This window comes from Varroa jacobsoni, unplaced genomic scaffold, assembly GCF_002532875.2.
Source record: "Varroa jacobsoni isolate VJ856 unplaced genomic scaffold, vjacob_1.0 scaffold_1080, whole genome shotgun sequence".
NCBI lineage: Eukaryota > Metazoa > Arthropoda > Arachnida > Mesostigmata > Varroidae > Varroa > Varroa jacobsoni.
This window is the reverse complement of record NW_019213982.1, coordinates 280,204-294,390: the sequence shown is the minus strand read 5'-3', so window position 1 is coordinate 294,390 and position 14,187 is coordinate 280,204. Positions and strand designations below refer to the sequence as shown.

Here is a 14,187-nt window from a genome sequence, read left to right as displayed (position 1 = left end):
ATAAACGGTTTTTTACACGGTTCAGTTACTTCAATCAAATGATTGCTTTAATTCTTTCTACTTTACCTGCCAGCTTTATGTCGCATGTTTACGCCTCAAGTAACCGTTTAGTGGGTTTTACATTTAAGTTAGCATTTCAGTTAGTTAACTTCTATTCGGGCCGCTATTAATGGACGGAGATGTTCTACAGCGTATGAGAAATGTACTGAGCCACCCTTTCAGCCACTCCCTGAATGCTGAGTCGAACATGAACACTTACAAGCAGTTTGTAATACAAAATAGCCCCGAAAGATTTGGCAGCCGAAACCTCTACGTGTTGCCCTTACTGGCTTTATTGACCTTATAATGTGGGGATAAGTTGAAGCTTCGTGAAAAAGACCAGGTGAAAAATTCAGCGACCTCTTACGTCTCCTGGCACAAAATCGTCCTACTAGCTCGCTAGAACGGGCTAAAAAGCAATTCCTCATGAGAGGAGTGGTAAAGTGGCTGATTACTTCGTCCGCGTAGATTTAACAACTCATGGTAAAATAATCATTAAGAAAATTCGAACACTTCTGTTCCGAAGAGCTGCTTTGAGCCAGCGGAAACTAGCAGGGCTAAAGGCAACTTTCACAACTGGACGCCGAAAACAAACCTAAGACATTCCTTCGCTGCGACTGGGATACTGCCGGACAAAAACGTTCTCTGCATAAGCTTAGCTCAGCGGTAAAGGGGTTTCGTATTTAAGCCACATCAGTGTATTATTATATATCCAAGTTAAGTCATACCATAAGACGCAACAAAGGATGGCGTACAAAACTCTCCGTTGTAAACAACGTGATTTACCAGTTTGTCGGTCTGGAGTTCCATCAGGCCTGACTGCCAATTAGTGTTAATCCCTATTATATTTCGAGTTTTACATTCGGCATCACCGTTAGGCGTTTCCTGAGACGGCTGATATCATGTGGGCAACGAGCACCAATCCAGTTGAGAGGGAGTTTTCCTTTAGGCATTAGAGGCTACGGTGATTTGCGCGTTGGCGAGGTCGTATGCTGTTAAACATGGCTAGGAGGCAAGGCACGTTTAGCGGCTGGCCAGAGACCGCAAAAAGAGAATTTACCGAGATAAGTGGCTACGTGTATCGTTTAGCCAGTGGCTATTGAGAGATGATGGATACACTAAAAGGTAGAAAGCATTTTACGTGATTCAGAGGACAGCCTTTTTGAAGTCACAAGAAAACATAGGGCTACATAATAAAATACTTCTTCCAAAGATCCTTATTTGCTATACAGAAGGGTAAGACGATCTCAAAGAGATTCAAGTGAATCAAAGACTCAACCCTGAATGCCTTTAATATCCCATGCGTTTTGCTTGTTATGTGTTCACGCTAAATGAACTGCATGCAAAATGGGTACCCATTTTTCATCATAGTTAGTTGTTTAATTGTTAATTTTGCTCGAGTATCTATCGAGCAATACGCAATTTAAAATATCCTGCAACGCTTTTTTAGCAATAAACCTTAGCTGTCGTTCCTCTAGAACATAACCAAAAATTTATCTAATCGTGTGATTAAATGGTGTTTCTTAAAATTAAAACAAACCATGCAAATTATTACAAGGGCAAGCAAGAGTAGCAAGCGTTCAGCGCGTTGGCAGATACAACTGCTTCACGATACATTTAGGAAACAGAATACTAAGCTTCTTTCCTGTAAGAAAGGCAAACCTTCTCAATTTAGCTGTTTTTAGTTTGTGGGGTCGTTGAGAATATAATAACAGCTTTTTGTTGTAGTCTTCTATTTTTTATTTGTTTATAATAAGCAAGCATTTATTTTTATCACTTAGTGAAAGCATGTTGTTAGCTCATTTAGAGCTTACATATTCATAATACGATTTATTTGTATTATATTAAGTATTGTTTATTTTTTTATATTTTTAGCTTTGATGAAGGCTTATCAATTATGACAGGATGTGGTCCGCGGAGCTTAGTAGTCGCTAAGAAATTGTTGTCATCATTTTACGAAAAGTTACCTTGAGTTAGAATTTTAGAGCTACGTAGATATGACGGCGACCGACAAAATTTTCGACACTTAGTATTTGTCCTGCACCGGTCTAAACGAAGACAAAGGCGCGACAAATCTGGTTAGGTGCACTGTGTTCGACCAGTAAAACCTGCAAGTACTTCTCAAAAATAGCTTTTTGAATTTAAATATAATATTTCCGGCAGAAGGTTCACTGGGATATTTGAGTACTATGAAAACTGATCTGGCCCACTTTAAGAATAGGTTGATTTCAAGAAGAGTCCGTATCTGATAGCCATCAAATCTTTGCCCTAAGTGAAACAAACTTGTTTATAGGTGTGCACCTTTTTGATAAATTAAAAAAGTCGATGCTGTTTCTCTTCCGCGTAACATACTCCTCTTTAAAGTCCATGTTTGAAGTGAAACTGTGTAGTCCAGATAAAACAGATACTGCTCCAAATTTTGGAGGTCTTTCTTCCTCAAATGTGTGCAAATAAAGCTTTCAAAAACATTCCTTAGTCAGGTTTTTTTGACATTTGTTTAAAACATTTGTTTATCAAAAAGTAACTTTCACATAAACAGTCAAGCATTTATGAAAAGTATGTATTTAACTATGAAAATAAGTTTCAATTGTTGAAGAATTGGAACGCCTGTGTCCCATATCGAGATTGCAACTAGCAGCCTCGGGCTATATAGTGAAAACATATAGAAGAATACGTGGCGTAGGGCATGGAAACGTCACTCTTTGTTACTTTAAACGCAAGAATATTTTCACTAGAATCATGCACTCAACTCCGCTCTTGCTTCCTATATAAATGAAATTGGGTAGGCGAAGCCTTTTTGATCGCTTTGTTTGGCGAAGCCTACCTTTGGAAATAGCCGTTCTGCAGAAAGTACGCGACCTTTTACCCCACCTTGTGTTCGTCCTATCAACTTACGAAGCTGGATAAGAATATCGTTCAGCTTTGGGGAGAAACATTCCGGTCGTAATACTGTTTGTAAACATTAAGTTGTCAGCAACTTAGCTACTGTCACGAACATAATGACGGTATGAGCAAAATGTGCGCAGTTTTTCTGCGAGGTATCAGCTAGCCACCTACCTCGTTGAACTTCGTTTATAAAACGAAGCAGCTGTAGGGCAAGCAAAGCTCTTGTGCAAACGACTCGGTTTTATTCGAAAAGAGTAGCGTGTACAGACATGACATACAATAAACAATATCGTCTTTTTACGTAAATATTAGGATTGGCTAATTAGGATAACCCTTATTTATAAACTGTTTCTATAAAGTGAACTTTTTCCTACTCAATACAAGCACAGAGCCCACTGAAAAGAACATATATAGCTCAGTTAATAATGTAGGATGCATCATCTAATCACGTCTACTAATAACAGGTATTTCTCATGGGACATTCGCCATCCAGACTCTTTTATTTATCTTTGTTACTAGTAGAACTGTTTCTGTTATAAGAGCCAGGACTTCACATATCCTTTATTTCTATTCATATGCTGATATAGTACTATCGTTAGCTATCTTAAAAATGTTTAGTATTTTGATCATTTGCTAAATCGGTGTTGTCTGCTCGCTTTCGACTGGTGCGACATCTTTTGAGTGAGCTTCCAGAAAATACGACAAAGCCCAGTTTCCGATGTAGAAAACTCCGAGAGCTTTAACGTGAGTACTCCACTGTTCTGGCTGCTGGTCTGGAAGGGTGCAAAAATGAGACATATACAACGGTGAAGACTCTGACGACAGCTAGGAAACCGACCCAGAGCATTCGTTCAGACAGAGGCGAGACCTTCACACGAAATAGTCCACATCCTTGTATGTACAGGGTAGGTCGCATCTCACCCAATAATACAAATCGTCGATTAGTATGCTGGAAGGTAAGCGTCGCTTTTTCTCTCCAAAAGCTCACTTGTGGAAACATCAGCAATAATCAATAATCGCGTGCGTCAGATGTTACAAAAATGTACAGGAAGGATACTCTTGAGGGTATCCTCAAGGTTTTCTGGGTGAGCCAAGATTGACCTGCGCTCCGGATCCGAGAACCTGGTCACAGAACTTGTCCCACCCTTCTAGAAACGGAACAAATAACAGCAGTGCAAATAGTAAGACTACCACTGTCGCTTCCATTGATTTCCAGTGAAAAAAATGTAGGCGTTGCATTGACTGTGCGCGACGCGACAAACTAGAGAATTTTTATTTATCGTGCAGACGAGATGGACCCAACAGTCAACTCATTCGCCAGGTGAACGTGTCATGTATGCAGTATTTTAACAAAAGGCTGGCCCTTAGAGCGCCTTCCCTAGAGAATGATGAGATCTTACACTTAGGACTGAGGTCAGATGGACGTGATCGAATATAAGACCAGTACAGACGACACCTGCCGAACGGGGCACAAGCAATGTTAGTGTACGAAAAAAAAAAACAACACAGTAGAGGCACTCGACCAGCGCTAAAGGAAAGAACTATTCACGGAAAAAACGGATGCGAATGATATCATAGCAGAGACCAAATGACGCATAGCAAGTATGAGAGGCCAGGTAACGATTTTTCTACAAGCAGGATACCATGCATGTATGGGGTTCAAAAATTAACGTGTCGATCTATTTATGCGGTTGAGACATTTGGTGGCCAGCTGAAGCTTGTACAGTTAGAATCAGAGCTGTACGTGTTGCCTGTATTACCATTTTCTGCTGACTGTAAAGCGTATAACGACATAATGGCTTAAAAAGCGGCTCAAAAGAACACTCCGTTTTCATTTCTTCTTATGATCATCATCCAATAACATAATACTAAGAGATGCCTTTATAGTTACAATCGCTAAAAGGATCACATACAACGCTGCTAAAAAGGTGACGGCTTTTTCGAGGGTAAAAATCTTGAAGATTAAGAAGGAATCAAAACACGAGCTTCCGAAAACTGCAGCGAATAACTCGCGACATCGCCAACTCTCCTTGATGCTAGGAAACCCCAGCCTCCGCTTCAGGTTAGCTTTGTGAACTGTCCGGTCTCGTGATTTGTACAAATCGGGACCTCAAAGCTGTAGAAATATTTTGTGACAGCGCAAGTGGTTCTAGTATTCCCCTCTATTACAGCCCTGATGCTCGAAGTGCCGTAGTAAGTTAAGATCTAGCCAGGATAATCATTCAGAAGGCGTCAGACCTCCCCAACCAGCAGCGGCTCCTAACGGAAATGCCAGAACGCGGCAATGTCGTTGCTTCTCACACCTACAACAGTGGAAGACCAACTTTTTAGTGCCAAACAAGATATGGACTACAGTTACATTAAAACTGCAGGGTTTCTACTACTTTGCTCAAAGAGTAATCGGTACAGGACGCCCCAGTGGCAGAGTCATGGCTTTTTACGATGACCGGGTAGGTTACTGTCAGTACGTTAGTCAGAGATAATGGCGTTGTTCTGAATAAAAGTAAAAAAAATGAACGAATGAAAGTCAATCTGCTGTGTGTTTATGTCCGCCGGAGCCCAACTCGATGTTCATTTTTCCAAAAAGTTGCTAAAAGTATTGCGCACGGTGTAACTATCGTCTGCCTTCGTTATCTATCGAGACTTTAACGTAAGATCGGCCAGCGCTGCCTCAAGCCTCACAAAGGCAATCGGCGGGACCCTAGCTAACTTTGGCTGCTGAATTGTTGCTGAATTGCTTGAACCTACATAAGGCACAAGAAATTATCGAAATTTTCGCGACAATGTATGCGTAGACAAAGTAGACTTTGTCTGTGAGAATCATTTACTCAAGCAGCGAGCTACTTTTCGTATTTATGTCCCCATAGACATCGATCTAAGTCTGCGATCCATGCTTAGTCCAAAAAGAAAGAGAGGCCGTTCCCTTGAATCTGGAAACATTAACCAGGGTTTTGTCAAAATGCTACCTACCCATCTTATTGATACCGAAAACAACAAGCAGCAAGTGATCGATATTCATGGTAGTTCGTGCAACCTTATCGTGCTACGATCAGTGCAGGAAAAGCCAATATTAAGGCTGACTTTTTAATAACAGAAATTGTCTAGGCCTTTAAAAAGGCGTCCTATCTTCTCAGTGGTCAGAAACCATACTACGAATTATTCCTAACGATAAAAGGAACCCTGGCTTGCCAACATTGCATTGGAGAGTGTATGTTTTAAACTGCTAGCGTTCTTGATAAGATCAAGTTAGTTTCTGGAAATCGCTTGTGGCATCTCGAATAAGCAGGCCGACGAACCATCGCGGCATGTAAAACTCTGCTGGATAATATCGAGAACCCATTGGCTAGGCTGGCATGGCCCCTGTTCACCGTATTCGTGGATTTTAGAGTTTTCCAAAAGACGTCGTTCTGAAACTCCTGGCAAAGCAGAAGATTCCGAGAAAATCTTAAAGCACATGATAACTAGCCTTCAAAAAAAACAGAGAAAGGTCGACAACGGAATAACAGAACTTCTAAACCGAAGATTCCCCCGTTCTCAACATTTCTAAAGTATATACCAAGGAGAGTTACAGGGCCGAGAAGCCGTACAAAGATAATTTTGTAACTCAGACGATCCAGTTGCCTATGGAAGCTGGCGTTTCTAAATCCAGCAAGCGTTAGCTAAACTGCATATAATCTCAGTATAATTCGACTCGGTTGTAAAACTCACAAAAATGTGGGCGATTAGGTTTAAGGCAAGAGAGCAGATTACTTTCTAAGGCACGCACTCTATTGCAGGGTCACCGCTAGCGTGGGCAAATAATTTTCCTTTCCTCACGCTTATTCTTTCGTTCAACGGTAAAAGCGCTTCGTCGCACGCCACAGACAGATGCCAAAAAGAAATCCTAGCGATGTTTATTATCAGGGATCCTGATCTTCTTTTAGTTGTTAGCACCCGAAGGCTATCCGACATTAAGGTGGCCTCAGTGGTTGTTTATAGGATAGAGGCCGCGTAGGAGGACTTTCGTCTTGAAAAGTTCGTGCAACTAAAGCTCCTTTAAACTGCCTATATTAAACGTGTTCTCGGACTCTATCGTGCGGCACAAAATCGATTGGTCAAGCTTCTTGCAGCGACATCTTTATTTATCAAAGACGTTTCGGCAGGAGGTCGAAGCGTTGTTAAAACGTCTATGTGCCCTTACTAGGAAACCTAGCATCCTGACCATCCCGAAAAATGCATTCCTTCTGATCTTCCCAAATGAGTTTCCTAAGTTTACAAAATGCTGTTATGTAATAGTCTTTATAATCTGCTTGGAAAAAAGGATTGGCTACATTGTTGTAGCCGTATTAAGTCATCCCATTTCATCTGCGTTTCCTGATCATGGACACCTTGATTTGATATAGTTCTTTCAACACTAGCACATATTAACAAAATAAGATTTTGAGGTTATTTTAAGGCGATGCTTTTCCCGAAACCATCGTCTATTTAATTCTAATTTTTTGCATCTATGGATCTATTTCGACTTTACTCTCTCGTATGCAAATGCGGAAGTTCTTGCCTACCGGCTAGCTTGTGCTCGCAGTAGATTGGAAAAGTATTTCTTAGAAGAAATGCCAACGGTGATATGCCTTTACTCTAAAATTTCTGTTACATAGTCATATGAGTGAAAAACCGATAGTCTATAGATAAACCTCAAACACATTCAATTCCATCATAAAGAAGATAGTTCCGAGGGCGTTGTTTTAAGTTCTTTATAGTCTACCTAATCAAAACCGCACCAAGACTATTGTATATAACTGAGATAAATATCTTAATAAACTGAATATTCTATTTCTATCTTGCGAATGATGAGTTATATACGAATATATCCAAAGAGCGTGTCTAGTGACTAGCTCGAGCTCTTTTTCTACTATCTGTTTTTTTACTACTGTGCCTTCTACATAGAGAGGATGTTATCACATAGGGTATTGAAAGAGCGCTATGCACTGTTCGGTCACTTTCGTCATCTTCTGATTATTTTCATATCTTAGCCGTTAGTCTTATCACTCCAGCTGGACTCAGGACCACCTATCTGAGGTAATAGTAAAAAAGCAAACCATATAGGCTTTAAAAAAGTTTATGTACATGCCAAATCAGTTAGACCATGGACTGCACAATTACAAGCCGTCATACTTCAGTGTCAGATAGATGCTTATTGCTACGGATAGTATAATTCGTCTAAATAGATTTTGGTTTGGAACGAGTTCAGATGTTCTTTAGTGAATTTCAAGCTTATCTACTAAACTCATGCACGACTCTGACTGGATATATGCTCGATCGTAATTGATTTTTTAAAACTCTATGTTGTGCTGCTGTATACTTGAGCTTGGTGTTTCCACAATGGTCTCTCAATCGAATCGTTTACGATATAGGCAGTTTTTTTTTTTTATTTAGGTGTTTGCATTCTATAAGATCGTTAACAATTATCTGTTAGTATTATAACAAATGTCTGTTTTTAATGTGTTTAAATCTTTGGTACTTTTACGATTATAATGTACCTTAGTGTTCCGGCCGTATAGCCGAACATCCTTGTCGAACACACACAAATGCGCAAGTTTTTGTTTCACTCTTCCGGTATCGTTTAGTCACGGAGGTCTGTCGTTCCATTATCACAGTTTCCTAAGACACGGATCCTTTTATTTCAATGACACCAAGTGCCCCGCCTGTCGGCAGGATTTAGACATTTGCAGCTATTTGTGTATGTTCTTATCAGATCGTCGTCTTTTACCTAACTCTGTTATAATCAAATTTTTAGCAACGTAGTTCACAATCTAAAAACATAGATAAGCATATAATGGGAGAATTACGAATCGTTTTCAGCCATAAAAAGATTGCAGTGCTACAGGACGGCTGTCATAAGAGCTCGTTTTAGGCAAATTTGTGGCAAAAATACTTGACCCTCGGGAAATTCTGCTAATTTACCAACATTTTTCTGAAGATGTCGTAAATAAGAACAAATGGAAAACAATTCAGTGCATCACCTGTCGGCTTTTCCTTCCAAAAATGAAGTAACCAGCAGATCTTCGTTGTCTATTCTTCTATTTGCACCCAGTGGATATAGTCTAAAATTCGGTCGTGCACGTAAATAATCACAAACCATACCACCATCAATGGAATCCCTAAAACGGTCGCAAAACCCGAAACATTTAGACCGTACTATTTCGTTTGCGTTGATTGGAAAAACATAGTAGCCCAGATGAGATATCGACTTTACAATGGCATTCAAGTTACCTAATTGCTAGGCAGTTTTCAAAAGGACACTTCAAATATTTTAAGTTTCCTGCTATTATCCCCCCCTCTTCTTTCTCGGCGCTGTCCAAGAAGGTTGCATTTTTAATAAATAAAAAATAATAGATAAAAAAGAAAATGCAATTTTTATAGTTGACCTAAACAAGTGATTTGATCGTGTGCTGTTTTTTTTTCGATCTCGAAAATAGACATGAGCCGTTTTGCAGAATACTTCTTAACTTGCTACATTGGTATGTACGTAATGGTACACAGCTTTGTAATCAAGAATCGTGCAGCATTGCAAAATGCAACGTTTGATCCTGGCTAGAAAGATCTTGACAGTGTGATCGGTCAAGTCATGCAAAGCTCTGTTTAGATGTTTTATAATGAAAAATAGCGGTGTTTATATTCGTTTATGCAACGCCAGCGTTTCGATTAAACTTTCATACTGTTCCCTGATGCGGGAACGACATCTTACGGAATTTACAAGTCCATGCTTAAGAATGAATATAGGTACGCTTTTAAAAATATTTATACGTAAAAAATATTTCTTGAGGCAGTACATATTAATCGGCCTTTCATCCTTCTCATTATTTGAGACGCGAAACGGTTAGACCATTTCCCAAATCTATAAAGGATACCTTATAAATTATTATTTTGAGCATATAACCTATGCAGTAACTGCACCACAGTTTCTAAAACCATTGCGAGGAACAAGATCGTAAATAAGGACTACGTGCAGGTAGTTTCAAGGGCGCTCATACAATGTGTCATAGTCCCCCTTTATGTAAATAACAGCGTATTCAGTTCAGTTTAACAAACGGACTTCAATAAAGGGGTTATGCCAAAGGCTTTCGTGTCCTGTTTATACAGTTTGCGCTCTAGTCACGTCGTGTTTAATCGATCATTCAGTTAGTACATAGAGTACCGTTTGTGTAACACTGCATGTTGAAATGACTGTGCAAACTGACTTTTTCCTTACATCACTATGGAGTAAATTTCAAACAACTACAGGAAGACAGTGTATGTATCTACTTAAATTCGCTTTACCACTGCTAGCGCTGGTAGGCTATAATAGTGAAAAAATAGATAGATGACGAAATCTCTTCCGTCTGGGAAACGACAATAGCCAACTCTCTCGAACAATCAATCAACTAGAGCCCGAACCCCCCGATTGAACAGTGTTAAGAAAATGGTAAACTTTTTAGACCATACAAATTACTTCGATTTACTTATCTTTACTAAAAATGAGAAACTATACGTATATCACGTTTTACTATTAATGATCACCTTGTACCGAAATGGAACACCCTTAAGGTACCCGAAAATCTTTGATGATTGCTAGCAAACAAAGATTACAGCCCGGTAATTATAGATAACGAGATACATCTTAAACTTGCGCATCGGCTGTCAATCCCTGACGATGTATGCACTCTGTAAGAGATACGTTTGTGCCTGTATGTGTCATCATTCATGCGTACAAAATGCGAACCAGCCATCATTGGTCGTTATAACCGTGACAGGTTTAAGTCTACATCTGAGATGCGTACGCCATCAGTAAATAGTAGTCGTACGGTCACACAACCGTCGGGCTGTAAACACAGTTATAATCGTTTTGAAAATCATCCAAATTACTGTCTGAAAGTTGATTGCCTCAAACACGTATCGTGCCACTGACGTATAAGGAAAAACAGTTTTTTTTTTTTAAAGATACCAAATAGTGTCCCTTATCCCGTCAGAATTGCCTCGGCTCTGAAGGATAGGTCTCTCTTTTGCACTGACCTACCTTAAAGCTTGACAGTGCATTTGGCTTTAGAAAATCATGGCTGTCAATTCGGTTACTTTAAGCTCCTAGCAAGCGGTTACATAAACAGCGAAAGTTCGCAATTTTAGTATAAATAGTCAACTTTGAAAATTTCCCCTTGTTCTAAAGTCTTACCTTTTTTTTTTGCCGCAACGCACGGATTGAACCAGATCTAAACTATTCATCGGAAAACATCACCTAAATAACCAGTACTAACATGTTAAATACTAGCGCAACATACTAGGTCGGGGAAAAAGTGCCCGTGCACCCTTTTCTTTTCATATTTTTTATTTTTGCTACAATATATTATTATGTTATGTATACCCTGGCACTGTTAATAGTGTCATGCAGCAGGATGATTTGACCTCGTCTGTCGGGTCTTTCTCTCGAATAACGTGGTTAACCTAATTCAATTGAACCAATAAAAGCTGCGCCGATTAACTGCCTCCGAGGAAACAGTTCCATGTGAATTGTACTTTTTGTAGTCCCACCAACTTCAAAGTCTAATCTTCTTTTTTAGATGAAAATCTGGTTGGACCTTCGGTTTTAGCTTCTCTCCCGAAGCCACCTATTTTAGTCTCTGGTTCTTCAGGTATTACTTCTCGTTAACAACAATGCTGTGCAAAAAATGCGGTGTTTGTAAGCGGCGTCCGTTACTGTCAATAGGGAAAGCGAAGATGGGTGTGCAGTGACGTGTTCGAGACAATCCAATTAGGCACCATTCCCGTGCGCGGAGGGACGAGTCATATCCGGCACAAGGTAGTTCGCAGAACATCACGCTGAAGTCCAATGAAAATATACCTGTTGTAACAAGCAGCCCTTAGGGCTGCTTGTTACAACAGGTATATTTTATAGCAGCTTATAATGTGAGAAGGAGTACTAATCAAATAGCCAGGTAACAGAATATCTTCGACCGCGATCACAAGGTTAAATGTCGCATCGGACGATTTGGTTTTTATAGCGTGATCCAACTTAAAGGCAGCACTTTGTTGAGCTTTTAGAGGAGCTTATTTAATTTTTTTTTAAATCGCTTAAATTAACTCGTAGGAAACCGGCGATAAATTCCCATGGTAAACATTAGATTCTCTAGAGTGATCATTAAAGATATACTCGGTGAGAAGCTACTTATCTAGTAACAAAGATATGGAATGATCATCGAAAGCAAAAGCCTATATTCAAAATGGTGTCTTTTTTTTAAAAATCGGTCTTCAGGAAAACCAGGAAAACATGAGGAAGAATTAGGCCAAGAAGTATACAAGCAACATTTATTTTTTACAGTGTAATTGTTCCAATTTATTAACTTCAGTTGAGCAATGTGGTAATAATAATACTAATAATAATCTATCATCCGTTCGGTCATAGACCATCTAGAATGTGGTGGGTGTGTCAGCCTTTGCTCTGAATCTGGCCACATTGGGAACGGCGTATGTACTTTTTCATGCAATGTCTGCCGAACACGTCGAAGCTGCAAAAAATCGTAGAGAGTCGTTAGAAAAGACTATAGAATAAAGGAGGTAAGTAGCACCCGCAGCCAAATGTCCAGGTAAAAAGAACCGAAAGAGGGAGCAGACTCATTCCACAACGGCCTTCGTACAACGCGTGGCATCTCAGAGCACCTAGCTCGGTTTCCTAGCTTTACCCCCATCCGCTTGCCACTCGTCGAGGACGTTCAACAACACAGGAGCGAGCACGAAAAAGTGTGGAGTGAATATTTTTCTACGTATAAGTGTATGATTTAAATGCATTTAGAATCACATAAGCATATAGCCATATATCAATATATCAATGTAGAGAAAACGACGGTGACTCTTGAACGTCTTCCTCGGCTTTATACAAGCACACCGATCACTGTGTTACTGCATAAAGGGCCTACCTGAAAAAAACCGTGAAGCCTAGAGGCAGGATGGAGCTGGGAAACAGAGGCCGAAGAAATCGGGGCGCCCGTTCTGCTTCTGTATCCATTATCAAACAAAATCAACAACAGCTATATATCGAAATTGTGAAAGCAGCAAGTCCTGTTTAGGACTGACAACACGGCGGGCTGTTATAGAGGGCTACAACACAAAAACAATAACAGCCTTGAGTCACAACCAGGGACCTTTAGAAGAAGAAGGACACGGGCGGTGGCGATAGAGAAGGAATAAAATCAAGATTAATTGCAGAAGGATAAACCAAGAGAGAAAAAAGTAAAAAGTAACTGTGCTATAAAAGTTCTGGCCTGGAGTACGTCTGAGGACAGATTGGCCTGCAGCGGATCACCTTATTAACCCGGTTGGGAACGCAAAAGGATGACGATTGCGAAGAAGAATGCTAGGAAGTTAAAATCGATTTTCATTAAAACCATGTCAAAGAGAGCGCTGACAGAATACAGGAAAAGACGTATCTACCTTTTTATGAAGGTATATTTTTCTGTTGTAAACAGAACTGTAAGCAGGTTGGTATAAGATACCTGCATTTAATACATACTAATAAAAATCGATTTTTAACCTTAGTTGTACATCGTTTGTCCCAGTGATATATTAACCGGTAATGTATGTGTTTGCTAATGTTAAGGACACGTGGCAATTTAGATTCAAATCCAGGCCTTTTCGTGCCGAGAGCCAGTTGTCCCATGGAGCGCCAAAAGACGATGCTTGAGTAAATATCAAAACATTTAAGGAGTTAAGCATTCTTTCATAATTCTGTCTTATAGCTGAACGTTTGTCTTTGTCTTACTATATCGATTGGTATAAGCAACTCTTTATTTTGTTTATTTGCTTCTAATCAGCCTCTACGATTAGCATGAAGGGGTTTTTACAGATTCGAACATTGGCGAAACAGAAAAATCTGCATATTTGTCTCCTACATCCCATGCCTGTTATGCGAATATTAGCTGACTAATTGAAAGTACCATTTTTTTATTCTGAAAAAGCAGTATATTTTCTTTATTTAATTAGTGCTTCAGGCAGTCCTTTGCACCTCATCTCGAAGTTGTGTATATGCAAATTTTCTCTGGGGAGTTCCTCGCCTTAAATATGATTAGGAGATGGTGGCGTTACTTAAATATTGAATAAAGTACTACCGATGGTTTAGTGGTATTTTCATAGGTCTGTCCTAGATTTCGATGAATGAAGACTTCCAAAACAGTTAATAGCATTGTTACCCTATAAAGTAAGAATTTTAAATGGCTTCCTTCTTTCTACTGAGCATTTACATAAGTAAAAATTATATAA

General features: G+C 39.6%; 1 long non-coding RNA gene across 1 annotated transcript; it reads right to left on the bottom strand.

Annotated features, from left to right (window-relative positions):
• Window positions 1-12,239: 12,239 nt before the first annotated feature.
• On the bottom strand, window positions 12,240-13,083 carry LOC147752689 (uncharacterized). Its single transcript, XR_015313423.1, has 2 exons — window positions 12,849-13,083; window positions 12,240-12,440 (listed from the first exon to the last, which is right to left on the bottom strand). It is a non-coding gene; the product is annotated as an uncharacterized LOC147752689 (long non-coding RNA).
• Window positions 13,084-14,187: the final 1,104 nt, after the last annotated feature.